This window comes from Callithrix jacchus, chromosome 17 (genome assembly GCF_049354715.1).
Source record: "Callithrix jacchus isolate 240 chromosome 17, calJac240_pri, whole genome shotgun sequence".
NCBI lineage: Eukaryota > Metazoa > Chordata > Mammalia > Primates > Cebidae > Callithrix > Callithrix jacchus.
Genome location: NC_133518.1, coordinates 77,157,885 through 77,171,174, shown reverse-complemented (window position 1 = coordinate 77,171,174; position 13,290 = coordinate 77,157,885). Strand labels below are relative to the sequence as shown.

At 39.0% G+C, this 13,290-nt stretch overlaps 1 long non-coding RNA gene across 1 annotated transcript in view; it reads left to right on the top strand.

The window, feature by feature from the left end:
- LOC118148988 (uncharacterized) overlaps nt 1-13,290 on the top strand; it is an 86,327-nt gene that overhangs the window by 53,440 nt on the left and 19,597 nt on the right. The gene's annotated exons all lie outside the window — the stretch shown is intronic.

Below are 13,290 nucleotides of genomic sequence, written 5' to 3'. Positions count from 1 at the left end.
GTGACACACCTGTCATCTCAGCACTTTGGGAGGCCAAGCTGGGATATTTGCTTGAGCCCAGGACTTCAAGACCAGCCTGGCCAACATGGTGAAACTGTCTCAACAGAAAATGCAAAAAATTAGCCGAGTGTGGTGGCACATGCCTGTGATCCCAGGTGCTCAAGAGGCTGAGGTGGAAGAGTCACCTAAACCTGGAGAGATGGAGGTTGCAGTGAGCCATGATCACACCATGGCACTCCAGCCTGGGCAACAGAGTGAGACCCTGTCTCAAAAAAAAAAAAAAAAAAAAAGAAAGAAAAGAATAAGAAGCCTTTATGAGGACATTGTGATTTAATGAGATAATATGTGTAAACATGCTTAGGAAAATGTGTTGCTCCTTAAAAATATAATAAATTGTCATTGTGGAGATGGTATATTTGAAGGCTATACAATAAAATGAAAGTGAGATTCCCTATATCTCCACTGCTTGATACCTGAATACAATGGCCACACCCAGCAAATTATGAGAAATATCAACTGTACCAGGAGGACACAGCAGTCTCAATGGCAGGGTCCCTGGAGAAGAAAAGAAGAGAGTTAACAAGGACGCTGTGTGATAGCTGACAGATCGACATGGGCATCCAGTGGCTTCCAAAGCTCAGGGGGTGGAGGAAGAACCTGCAGAAACAGGAAGTCCTGCAAGAGAACAGACACACCCACTTTCCAAACAGAGAGATGGGCTCTTCTGATAATTTTATTTTTTAATTAAAAAATTTTTTTTTGAGATGGAATCTCACTCTGTTGCCCAGGCTGGAGTGCAGTGGTGTGATCTTGACTCACTTCAACCTCCATATCCCGCCTACATTCTAAGGAAGTCACCTCAGGCAACAGCATGTAGCTAGGAATCTGTAAAAAGTAAAACATTCCTCTTCAAAGTTTCCCTTTTTGTTAAATAATAGTTTCTTTTAAAAACTAACTTTCTTCAAGCTTCTTTGCTTTTTGCTAATAACTCTTTATTAAGCCCTTTATAGCTGTTATATATAGTAAGGGAGTAAGCACATTCTATGTCCTTGTATTTTAACCAAGTTATTTGTTCTGGCCTATAGCCTGCTCAGATGTGTCTGAACATGCCCAGGCATTTCCCAGCTTATAGCCTATGCCTCTTCCTTATTTGGAAATTTTACCATTCTCCTAGTTTCCTGTAAACAACTCTCTTCCTTTCTTTGTTCTCCATCACATGTTTACCTATTTAGGAAAGTTTAAAGTTTTTAGCCAGTCAGGATCAGTCTAGATTGTGTGGTCCATCTCCAGCCAATGGAGATAGAACCCAGTATCAGGGATAGGAACTTCTGCTTTTCTTTGTTCGATGTGCTCTTGTGGCAATCAGACTTCTGAGAAGCACCCTTTCTACAGAAAGTAAAATTGCCTTGCTGAGAAAATTCTTTGAGCGCTAGTTTTTCTTTTTGACACCAAGGAACAAGCATTTGCTTCTAACAAATCTTTGTCAAACAGAGAAAGTCACTATGACTGTGCCTTTGAATTCCCTGTTCCAGTTTTTCTGGCTGAGCTGACTTGTGGGCAGGATGAGAAACTGAAGGAGTATGTGGCAAGAGAGAAAAAGGAGGAAGAAGGCTGAGGCCCAGAGGAATAAATGAGGCAGACAGAGTGGGGAGATGGAAAAAGAGCAAAGAGGCAGACACTCAGTCATTATTGAAAACAGGACCAAGGTCTGTGGGGAGCAAAGATAGAACTGATGCAGGGAAGCCTTAAACTTTCTGCCATCTCTCTCTTCCCCACATTAGTTCCTAGTTGAGACATAAATGATTCTCCGAACTAGTTACACCTTGAGCTCCTGACAACAAACCTCATCCAGATTTCATTGGTGGTAATTCTACTTGATGTCCCTGGTCAATGCAACCTCCATCTCAAAAACAAAACAAAACAAAAAAATAAATGAATAGAGTTTCAGACATCTGTGGCACAACATTTTTAAGTGCTGAAATCAAGATGTTTTTAGATGAAGGAAAATCAAGAATTTGTCACCAGTGGACCTATCCTAATAGAATGACTCAAGAAATTTCTCTAAAAAGAAAAGAAATGGGGAGACAATCCAAGATGGCTGAATAGGAACAGCTCTGGAGTGCAGTTCCTAGTGAGAACACAGAGGGTGAATGATCACCGCATTTCCAGATGGGTTTTTTACTGCCCACAGACCAGGAGATTTCTGGGCGGAAAAGCACTACAAGTCTCCAGCATGGCTGTTTCAGCTGGCACAGTGGGTCTCCGCACAAAAACTCACACAAATCTGGGTGCTGTTTCAACTGGTTCCTGGAACACCCGGGAGACAGAGTCACCCATTCAACAGAAAATAAGGGAGCTGAAACAGGGAGCCAGGTGATCTGGCTCAGCATGTTCTCTAAAGACCAGCAATCGGAAATACTCTGGACTGAGAATTTCACAGCAAGCACAGATGGACTCAGGACAGTCCAGCTCAGTGAGGGGAAGGGCATCCACCATTACTGAAGCAGTCTACCACTACCGAGGCAGTCATCATTACTGAGGCAGTCCACCATTACCAAGACAGTCCTCCATTACTGAGGCAGACCACCATTACCAAGGCAATTCTAACTATACCTCTATAAACAAAACCACAAGGAAGTTCACACAGCAGCTGGGCAGAGCCCATGGCAGCTCAGCAATTCCTCTGCTATCAGACTGTGACTAGGCTACCTCCTTGCTGGGCAAGGCATTGCTGAAAAAAGGCAGCAGCATGTCAGGAACTTACAAATAAAGCCCCATCTTCTCAGGATAGAGCACCTGGGGAAAAAAGGCAGTTATGAGTTCCACTGCAGTAGACTTAAATGTACCTGCCCAGCAGCTCTGAACAGAACAATGGAGCTCACACTTGAGCTCCTAGGATGGACAAACTGTCTCCTCAAGCAGCTCCCTGACCCCCATATATCCAAAGAGACACCTCAAAAAGGAGAGCTCAGGCTGACATCTGGCAGGTATCCTTCTGGGACAAAGATAACACAAGAAGAAACTGGCAGCAACCCTTACTGTTCTGCAGCTGCTGCAGGTGATCCCCAGGCAAGCAGGGTCTGGAGTGGATGTCCAGCAGTCCTACAGCAAAGGGGCCTGATTGTTCAAAGGAAAACTAAAAAACAGAAAGAAATAACTTCATCATCAACAAAAAGGACATCCACTCAGAGCCCCATCTGAAAGTCACCAACTACAAAGACCACAGGTAGAGACATCTGCAAAGATGGGAAGAAACAAGTGGAAAAAGGATGAAAACACCCAAAACCAGAATGCCTCTCCTCCAAGGGATCACAACTCCTCACCAGCAAAGGAACAAGGCTGGATGGAGAATGAGTCTGATGAATTGACAGAAACAGGCTTCAGAAAGTAGGTAATAACAAACTTCTCTGAGCTAAAAGAACATGTTCTAACCCAATGCAAAGAAACTAAGAACCTTGAAGAAAGGTTTGACTAAATGCTAACAAGAATAAACAGCTTAGAGAATAATATAAATGAATTGATGGAGCTGAAAAACACAACATGAGAATTTTACAAAGCATATACAAGTTTCAATAGCCGAATTGACCAAGCAGGAAAAAAGGGTATCAGAGATTGAAGATCAACTCAATGGAATAAAATGAGAAGGCAAGCTTAGAGAAAAAAAGAGTAAAAAGAAATGAACAAAGCCTCCAAGAAATATGGGATTATGTGAAAAGACCCAATCTACGTTTGATAGGTGTACCTGAATGTGACAGAAAGAATGAATCCAAGCTGGACACTCTTCAGGATATTATCCAGGAGAACTTCCCCAACCTAGCAAGGCAGGCCAATATTCAAGTCCAGGAAATACAGAGAACACCACAAAGATATTCCTCAAGAAGAGCAACCCCAAGTCACATTATCGTCAGATTCACCAAGGTTGAACTGAAGGAAAAAATGCTAAGGAAAAATGCAAAGAGAAAGGTTGGGTTACCCACAAAGGGAAGCCCGTCAGACCCACAGCAGATCTCTCAGCAGAAATCCTACAAGCTAGAGGAGAATGGGGGCCAATATTCAACATCCTTAAAGAAAAGAACTTTCAACCTAGAATTTCATATCCACCCAAACTAAACTTCATAAGCGAAGGAGGAATAAAATCCTGTATGAACAGGCAATTGCTCAGAGATTTGATCACCACCAGGCCTGCCTTACAAGAGCTCTTGAAAGAAACACTAAACATAGAAGGAACAAACAGTACCAGCCACTCCAAAAATGTACCAAATGGTAAAGAGCATTGACACAATGAAGAAACTATGTCAACTAATGGGCAAAACAACCAGCTAGCATCAAAATGGCAGGATCAAATTCACACATAACAATATTAGCCTTAAATGTAAATGGGCTAAATGCCCCAGTCAAAAGACACAGACTGAAAAATTGGATAAAAAGTCAAAATCCATTGGTGTGCTGTATTCAGGAAACCCATCTCATGTGCAAGGATACATATAGGCTCAAAATAAAGGGATGGTGGAAGATTTACCAAGCAAATGGAGAGCAAAAAAAAAGCAGGAGTTGCAGTCCTAGTCTCTGATAAAATAGACTTTAAACCAACAAAGATCAAAAGAGACAAAGAAGGACATTACATAATGGTAAAAGGATTAATGCAACAAGAAGAGCTAACGATCCTAAATATATACACACCCAGTACAGGAGCACCCAGATACATAAAGCAAGTTCTTATCCACCTACAAAGAGACTTAGACTCCCACACAATAACAGTGGAAGACTTTAACACTCCACTGTCAATATTAGATCAATAAGACAGAAAATTAACAAGGATATCCAGGACTTGAACTCAGATCTGGACCAAGCAAACCAAATAGACATTTACAGAAATCTCCACTCCAAATCCACAAAATATACATTCTTCTCAGCACCATATCACATATACTCTAAAACTGACCACATAATTGGAAGTAAATCACTCCTCAGCAAATGCAAAAGAATGGAAATCATAACAAATAGTCTCTCAGACCACAGTGCAATTAAATTAGAACTCAGGATTAAGAAACTAACTCAGAACCACACGACTTCATGGAAACTGAACAATTGGCTCTTGAATGTTGACTGGATAAACAAAGAAATGAAGGCAGAAATAAAGATGTTCTTCAAAACCAATGAGAATGAAGACACAATGTACCAGAATCTCTGGGACACATTTAAAGCAGTGTCTAGAGGAAAATTTATAGCATAAATGCCCACATGAGAAGCAAGGAAAGATCTAAAATTGACACCCTATCATCAAAATTGAAAGAGCTAGAGGAGCAAGATCAAAAAAACTCAAAAGCTAGCAGAAGACAAAAAATAACTAAGATCAGAGCAGAACTGAAGGAGAGAAAGACACACAGACACAAACCCTTCAAAAAATGAATAAATCCAGGATCTGGTTTTTTGAAAAGATCAACAAAATAGACCACTAGCCAGATTAATAAAAAAGAAAAGAGAGAAGAATCAAATAGATGCAATAAAAAATGATAAAGGGAGGCCAGGCACGGTGGCTCAAGCCTGTAATCTCAGCACTTTGGGAGGTTGAGGCAGGCGGATTACTTGAGATCAGGAGTTTGAGACCAGCCTGGCCAATATGGTGAAACCCTGTCTCTACCAAAAATATAAAAATTAGCTGGGCTTGGTGGTGGGTGCCTTTAATCCCAGCCGCTTGGGAGGCTAAAGCAGGAGAATTGCTTGAACCCAGGAGGTGGAGGTTGCAGTGAGCTGAGATCGTGGCACTGCATTCCACCCTAGGTGACAAGAGTGAAACTCCAGCTCAAAAAAAAAAATAAAATAAAATTCAAAGAATAACTACCTGATTTGAAAGCTTATTATAGAACTACAGTAATTAAAACTGGGTGGTACTCTGGAGAAATAGACAAATAGATTAATGGAACAGACTAGATAACCAAGAAATAGAGCCACATACATATACACAGTTGATTTTTTACACAGATGCAGAGATAATTCAATGGAGAAAGGGTAGCCTTTTCAACAAGTAGGACTGGAGCAACTGGACATCCATAGCAAAAAGGAAACCCCACTTAAACCTCACACTTTATGAAAAATTAAGAATCACAAATGTAAATGTAAAACTCAAAATTATTAAACTTTTAGGGAAAACAGATAAAAACTTCAATATTTAATGATTAGGCAAGAAGTTTTTAGATATAATACCAAAAGCACAATTCAAAAAAGGAAAAATTGATAAACTGGACTTTATTCAAATAAGAAACTTTTGCTCTGTGAATGATAAAGTTAAGAGAAAACAAAAAAAAAATGCTACAGGATGAAAGAAGAGATTTGCAAACCGTATATCCAACAAAAGGCTAGTGTCTAGAATACAAAAATAACTCTCAAGACTCAACTGTGAAAAAGCAAACAATCCAAGTAGGAAGTAGACAAAAGACAGGAAGATACATATCACCAAAGAAAATAAACAAGTAGCAAATAAGCACCAGAAAATATTGTCAACATTACTAGTCATTGGAAAATGCAAATTAAAATCACAATGAGATACTACTGCAATGCCTATTAAAATGGCTAAAATTTTTTAAACGCTGGCAAGGACACAGAGAAACTGGTTCATTTATATGCTGCTGATAGAAATGTAAGATGATACAGCCATTCTGAAAAATAGTTTGATAGTTTCTTCTAAAAAGCTAAATGTGCAACTACTATGTAACCCAGCAATTGTTCCTCTGGGTATTTATTCCAGCGAAATAAAAACTTACATTCACAAGAAAATTGAATGTTCCTAGTAGCAGTATTTGTAAGAGTCAAAAACTGTAAACAACCTAATTAGTCTTCAGTGGGTGAATGGTCAAACTATGGTACATCCATACTATTCAACATTATCCAGTAATCAAGAGATTAAAAAGAAACAAACTTTTGAGACAGATCACAACTGGGATGAATTTCTTTTTCTTTTTCTGTTTTTTTTTGGGGGGGAGGTGGGGGAGGGGCACCTCATCATTGAACTTGAACAACTGAGATGAATTTCTAGAGAGTTAGATTGAGTGAAAAAATTTCAGTCTCAAAGTTCATATTTCAAAATCTCATATTTCATTTATGTAACATTCTTGGATGTGGCTATAAAAGGACAACATGAGAGATCATTATGGTGATTGAACTATTCTGCATCTTGACTATATCAATGTCAACATCCTTGTTTTAAAAAGGTGTCAGTTAATTCTCTCCTGGATCAGGAAGAAGACCTGGAAAGGGAAGAAGATTCTCTACAGAGTGTAGATTTTCCCCACAAGTGACAGCTTTGCAGGGACATTTCAAAATCTGTCAGAGCCTGCTGTCATGTTGGCATCTTCTTGCTACGTAGAGTCTGCTTTACCAGTCTTTTTTTAAAATTTAATTTATTTTTTATTACAAATAAATAAGAAAAATGTGAAAAATAACTGATTTTTTTTTTTTTAATTCAGACACGTTCTTACTCTGTCTTTCAGGCTGGAGTGTTGTGGCATGATCAGGGGTCTTCCTGCAGCCTTGACCTCCTGAGCTTAAGTCCGTCTGCCTCGGCTTTCCAAGTAGCTGGGACCACAGGTGTGAGCCACCACAGCTGACTAATTTTTTATTTTTTGTAGATACAAGTTCTCACTGTATTGCTCAGGCTGGTCTCGAACTCCAGGGCTCAAGCTATCCTCCTGCCTTGGCCTCCCAAAGTGCTGGGATTACAGGTGTGTGCTATTGTGCCTGGCCCTTTATCAGTCTTAAGGGCTCTGTTTTAATGTTAATGCTGGTCAGCTGTACTTGAATTCCAAAGGAAGGAGGGAATAATGAGTCATGTCCAATCACCCATTTCCATCATGGCCTGAACAGTGTTTCAGGTTTACTTTTGAATGTCCTTGGTTGAGAGGAAGGGTCTGTCCAGTTCCTTTGGGGGTTAGAATTGTATTTTTCATTTACATCTACCCACGAAACTATCTTTGAAAAACTTCAACCCCCAAGCCATCAGGGAGATGGATTTGAGTAATAACTGAGGCTGGCCTCAGGTCAATTAAACTCTCTTTACTGTAAGATCATGGTCTCAGGGAACTGGTTTTGTTTGTGCAGTGGGCAGGAAGAGCCCATCGTGCAATTACAGTTTTAGGGGAGTTTAGGGGACTTGTGGTAGATGAGAACCCTTACCCTAGCCAACCCTATTATAGCTGTAATATCCTAATACTTTTACCAAAACCCTATGCCCCATCTCTGGTGTCAAACAGGCCTTCTCTCCAGCCACTGACAAATGCCAGAAAGAAAATTCAAAGAAGAGAGAGGAAAATTATAAAATCCTTTACATTATTTCTTGTAATAATGGGACAGATCTAGAAATCTCTGAGGTCACATGTGCTGATACATCTCCAGGTATGAGTCAGAGAGTTCTGTGAGAACACCAAAATGATTTTATTTCCAGATAAACATCAGGGCAAAAATTAAAATGACTGACCTATGAAGTACATAAAGGTTAGTTCATGTGCTTTTTCTAAGGTGGGGAGAAAGGGGTAAGCAGCGGATTTTTAAACCGTACTAAATTTTAAATTTTTTCTAAGTAATATATGCAAAAAATCAAATAGTACTGTAAGTTTTATAACAAAATATAGCTGTTTCTTATCCCCAATTCCCACACTAGTTCCACACTCCAGAGAAGATCACCAATAGCACTTTTTGTTCTTATATTCCCTTTGGAATTTACCATCAAAATTTCTAAATAGTATGCTTATCATGTCATTTTTCAGCTCAGAACTTTTATTTTCTATTGATTACCTATTGAGATGGTTGAGGATTTAGTTCTCTTACCCTTCCCCACTTCTTCAACCTTTCAGAAGGATTATAACACAAAAAGTATTGTTTCATTTCTCAAGCTACTTTTTGTTCTCCCTTTATTATCTCACTTTAAATTATTTGCTTAGTCTTCTTTGTGTCTACAATTATTTTTTTCAAATGTTTCTGCAGGTCTGCCCAGTCAGAGAGTAGTAATTTTTCTAAATGGGTAATGTGCTTTTGGTTTCTTCTGTCTTCCTCCTGTACCTTGAATCAGTCCCTCCTGGCCCTCATTTCTTCCACCCTAATCTGCTCTTTAAGTAATAGTTATTATCCTTATTTTTTCCTTTTCTCTACTCTCCTGGGCTGGAGTTCCTGTTCTGCTTATTTGGTTCCTTCTCTGTTTCTCTGAAGCACACCCTGCAGTAACTTCCTACAAAAGGACACTTGGGAGGTAGTTTCATTTAGTTCTTACGTGTCTGAAAAACCTTGCACTTGGCTGATAATTATCTGGGCAACTTCTAGGTTCTCTAGAATTGTAAAGACATTGCTCCAGTGCTTTCAAGCATTTACTGGCAGTTTGCTGTTGAGATGTCTGATGCATTAGAATTCTTCACCTTTTTAAGGTGACATTCTCTCTCTCTCTCTCTCTCTCTCTCTCTCTCTCTCTCTCTCTCTATCTATCTATCTATCTCTCTCTCTCTCTCTCTCTGTCTTCCCTTTCCTCACCCCCCTGATTCCAATGCATCCTCCAGGATCTTTCCTTTATCCCTAGTGCTCTGAAGTGTTATAATATTGTGCCTTAATGTGATTCTTCTTTTATTCATTTGGCATTTTCAAGCTCGTGGTTCATGCCCTTTGGTTCTGACAAATCTTTCCGCTAATTATTAGGTTGACGTATATGAAAGTGCTGATATTTAACCTTTTTTTTAACCTATAAAAATGGCAAGTTGATATTTTTCAGTCCAATATCATTGATAATTTTCTTTTTCTTTTTTCTTTCTTTCTTTCTTTTTTCTTTTCTTTTCTTTTTTTTTTTTTTTTTTTTTTTTTTTTTTTTGAGGCAGAGTTTTGCTGTTGTTGCCCAGGCTGGAATGCAGTGGCGTGATCTCAGCCTCCCCAGTAGCTGGGACTACAGGTGCCCACCACCATGCCTGGCTAATTTTTTGTATTTTTAGTAGAGACGGGGTTTCACCATGTTGGCCAGGCCAATTTTGAACTCCTGACCTCAACTGATCCACCTGCCTCAGCCTCCCAAAGTGCTGGGATTACAGGCTTGAGCCACTGCACCTGCCCCCTGATAATTTTCTTCTTTTGTTTTCTCTTTATTTTCTTCCTGGAACTGACTTATGAGATGTTGAACTTCCTGGGTTGATAATACTCAGTGTGGCAGAGTCTTAGACCTTCCAGTGAGAGCAAACACTACTGAAGCCTTTCTGCAAGCAATTTGTGTTTTTTGTTGTTGTTGTTGGTTCCCGCCCCCTCCCCCCCTTTTTTTTTATTTTTATTTTTTGAGACAAAGTCTCACTCTGTCACCCAGGCTGGAGTGCAGTGGTGTGATCTGGGCTCGCTGCAACCTCTGCCTCCCAGGTTTGGGAGATTCTCCTGCTTCAGCCTCCTGAGTAGCTGGGATTATTGGTGCCCACCATCACACCTGGCCAAATTTTGTAAATTTGTATAAAAATACAAATTTTCATATTTTTAATAGGGATGGGGTTTCACCATGTGGCAAGGCTGGTCTTGAACTCCTGACCTCAGGTGATCCGCCCACCTCGGCCTCCCAAAATGCTGGGATTATAGGAGTGAGCCACCTCACCTGGCCTCTGAAAGCAATTTGATAGGGAGGATCAAAGATCTTAGAAACGCATATTTACTTTGATTCATTAAATTACTTTAAAGCCAGGAATCTCAAGAAATTGTTGAAACATATTAAATGTGTAGTTAAATGTATTTTTACATTATTTACAATGCAAAAAAATAAAATCTACCCAAATTCCAAAATAAGGAAGCAGTTAAATAAATCTAGAGACTCCTGTGTGATGCATGAGAATGTATGAGATAACATGTATGATAAAATTTTCAATGACATAAACAAATTCATAATGCAAAGTTAAGTTTGAAAATATTCTTAGCAATTTTTTAGAAGTCTAAATGCAATATGTTACAAACTTTGATTTAAAAATAGAAATTTGTTTAAGTTATTTGTAGATTCTGGATATTAGCCCTTTGTCAGAATCATAGATTCCAAAAATTTTCTCCCATTCTGTAGGTTGTCTGTTCACTCTGATGATAGTTTCTTTGGCTGTGCAAAAGCTCTTTAGTCTAATTAGATCTCATTCGTCAATTTTGGCTTTGTTCCTCCTCTTTGATGTTTTAGTCTTGAAGTCTTTGCCTATGCCTATGTCCTGAATAGTATTGCCTAGGTTTTCTTCTAAGGTTTTCATGGTTTTAGGTCTTATGTTTAAGTCTTTAATCCACCTTGAGTTAATTTTTGTCTAAGGTGTAAGGAGGGGGTCCAGTTTCAATTTTCCACTTTTGGCTAGCCAGGTTTCCCAGCACCATTTATTAAATAGGGAATCCGTTCCCCATTGCTTATTTTTGTCAGGTTTGTCAAAGATCAGATGCTTGTAGATGTGTGGTGTCATTTCTAAGGCCTCTGTTCCGTTCCATTGGTCTATACATCTGTTTTGGCACCAGTACCGTGCTGTTGTGGTTACTGTAGCCTTGTAATGAAGTTTGAAGTCAGGTAGCGTGATACCTCCAACTTTTTTTCTTTTTCCTTGGGATTGTCTCAGCTATACAGGCTCTTTTTTGGTTCCATATGAAATGTAAAGTAGTTTTTTCTAATTCTGTGAAGAAAGTCAATGGTAGCTTGATGGTGATAGCATTGAATCTATAAATTACTTTGGGCAGTATGGTCATTTTCACTATATTGATTCTTCCTATCCATGAGCATGGAAATTTTTTTATTTGTATGTGTTCTCCCTTATTTCCTTGAGCAGTGGTTTGTAGTTATCATTGAAGAGGTCCTTCACCTACCTTGTTCGTTGTATTCCTAAGTATTTTATTCTCTTTGTAGCATTTGTGAATGGGAGCTCACTCACAATTTGGCTGTTTGTCTATTATTGATGTATAGAAATGTTTGTGATTTGTGCACACTGATTTTGTATCCTGGGACTTTGCTGAAGTTGCTTATCAGCTTAAGGAGATTTTGGACTGAGATGTTGGGGTTTTCTAAGTATACAATCATGTCATCTGCAAACAAACAATTTGACTTCCTCTCTTCCTATTTGAATATGCTTTATTTCTTTTTCTTGCCTGATTGCCCTGGCCAGAACCTCCAGTACTACACTGAAAAGGAGTGGTGAGAGAGGGCATCCTTTTCTTATGCTGGTTTTTTAAAAGGAATGCTTCCAGCTCTTGCCCACTCAGTATGATATTGGCCGTGGGTTTATCATAAATAGCTCTTACTATTTTGAGGTACGTTCCATCAATACCTAGTTTATTGAGAATGTTTAGCATAAGGGGTGTTGAATTTTACTGAAGGCCTTTTCTGCATCTATTGAGGTAATCATGCGGTTTTTGTCATTGGTTCTGTTTATGTGATGGATTACGTTTATTGATTTGCATATGTTGAATCAGCCTTGCCTCCAACGGATGAAGCTGACTCGATCGTGGTGGATAAGCTTTTTGATGTGCTGCTGGATTCAGTTTGCCAGTATTTTATTCAGGATTTTTGCATCAATGTTCATCAGGGATATTGGGCTGAGATGTTCTTTTTTTGTTGTGTCTCTGCCAGGTTTTAGTATCAGGATGATGCTGACCTCATAATATGAGTTAGGGAGGATTCTCTCTTTTTCTATTGTTTGGAGTAGTTTCAGAAGGAATGGTACCAGCTCCTCTTTGTACCTCTGGTAGAATTTGTGTGTGAATCCTGGGCTTTTTTGGTTGGTAGGCTATTAATTACTGCCTCAATTTCAGAACTTGTTATTGATATATTCAGGAATTTGACTTCTTCCTGGTTTAATCTTGAGAGGGTGTATGTGTCCAGGAATTTATCCATTTCTTCTAGATTTTCTAGTTTATTTGTGTAGAGGTGTTTATAGTATTCTCTGATGGTAGTGTGTATTTCTGTGGGATCATTGGTGATATCCTCTTTATTATTTTTTATTGTATCTATTTGATTCTTCTCTCTTTTCTTTTTCATTAGTCTGGCTAGTGGTCTATTTTGCTGATCTTTTCAAAAAACCTGCTCCTGGATTCATTGATTTTTTTGAAGGGTGTTTCATGTCTCTATCTGCTTCAGTTCTGCTCTGATTTGTTATTTCTTGTCTTCTGCTAGAATTTCCTTGTTCTTGCTCCTCTAGTTCTTTTAATTGTGACATTAGGATATTGATTTCAGGTCTTTCCTCCTTTACCTTGTGGGCATTTAGTGCTATGAAATTCCCTCTACACACTGCTTTAAAGTGTCCCAGAGATTCTGGTATGTTGTGTCTTCATTCTCAT